Source organism: Triticum aestivum, chromosome 3B (genome assembly GCF_018294505.1).
Source record: "Triticum aestivum cultivar Chinese Spring chromosome 3B, IWGSC CS RefSeq v2.1, whole genome shotgun sequence".
In the NCBI taxonomy this organism is placed as follows: domain Eukaryota; kingdom Viridiplantae; phylum Streptophyta; class Magnoliopsida; order Poales; family Poaceae; genus Triticum; species Triticum aestivum.
Genome location: NC_057801.1, coordinates 55410470 through 55412003, shown reverse-complemented (window position 1 = coordinate 55412003; position 1534 = coordinate 55410470). Strand labels below are relative to the sequence as shown.

Genomic DNA, 1534 nt, shown 5'->3' with positions numbered 1-1534 from the left:
TACTGTAGGTTGGGGATCGGTTAATTAGTTGCCGGTTAGAGAAGTAAAATCACATTTTTTTACTCGTGTGATTTTACTCCTCTAACCGGTTATAAGGGACCGGTTGGAAATGCCCTAATTCATGTAACCGATTATACCCACCAGTTGGCTAAGTCAAAGCCGTGATGGCGGCACCCGCATCCTCGGCAACCTCATTCTAGGTTTCGGAGTCTCCAGACATGGTGATATTGAGGGAGTAGAGGACGTAGCGAAGTTGAGAACAAATATATATGATCACATTTAGATCTAAACTTGTTCCATAGGGTACTGCGGATCAAATTTAGATCTAGACATTTGTGCCATCGTAGATGCATGTTCTACTTATTTGTATAATTGTATAATTAGTCGTTGTTTCCCGAGCTGTGAATCAACTTTAAATCTGAAAATATATGTCATGGTAGACGCGTATACGATATATGTGCTGAATTTTTTCCAGAGCTGTTTACAAGTTCAGAGATTCGTTGTCCTTGGTATTGATATGATTTAGACTTCTTGTGGCAGAACTTACTGATATGATTTTTACGGTCTACTAAGCATGTGAGTTTTCATTTCGTATTGTCCCAATGGATGTTATATTGTATAAGATAACAATAAGAAATGTGAATCACAAAAGTAATAGACGACTAGCATGTTGCACGTGCATTTGTGCTGGCAACCATGCCAGTTTACTTTAAAAGTACTTCGACATTATTTTTTTTCTCTTTTATTTCATATTTATGCAATGATAATAGTAGTGGTCAAACATGTGCATTGACGATTGTCAACGTTCTAAACAATAATACTTGTAGCTATACAAGGAAGAACTGGCCATTATTTATTGGCACCATTTCCCTGGTAGCACCTTCTTCCCAAGAAAACCGTTATACTGATAACACAAAGTATTTAGCTTAGCTCGATTTTACATGCGTGATTTTGGAATCAACAATAGTTTCTCCTTCCTGCGAACGGTTAGCCCAAACACCTCTGTCATATAGATATTTTTTCTCTCAACCCCAACCGGAAGTTCCCAATCAAAATGGTTCACGAGGTTTGCTAACATAAATTCGACATTTGCGATTCCGAGGTTTATACCAGGGCATATCCTTCGTCCGGGCCCGAACGGCAAGAACTGGAAATCATTCCCCTTGAAATTGACATTCGTAGCGGTGCCTTTATCTGTAAATCTTTCAGGTATGAACTCTTCCGCACCCTCCCAAGAGCTCGAATCCCTCCCAACGGCCCATGCATTTATGACGACACGAGTTCCAGCAGGAACCATGTATCCATGGATGGTACAATCAGCCATGGCAAGGTGCGGAGCAAGGAGAGGCGCAACAGGATACAACCTGAGAGGCTTTTTTATTACTGCTCTTAGGTACACCATGTTGTTCATGTCAGATTGGCTCACAATTTCTTGTCCCCCGGGTATGATACTCCTCACTTCGTCTTGTAGCTTCCCCATGAAGTGTGGCTTCCTCATGAGCTCAGCCAAAGTGAATTCGAGGACGTTAGCTGA

The 1534-nt window shown here is 41.1% G+C and overlaps 1 pseudogene; it reads right to left on the bottom strand.

Annotated features, from left to right (window-relative positions):
* Positions 1-820: 820 nt before the first annotated feature.
* LOC123064709 (indole-2-monooxygenase-like) overlaps positions 821-1534 on the bottom strand; it is a 2078-nt pseudogene continuing 1364 nt past the window's right edge.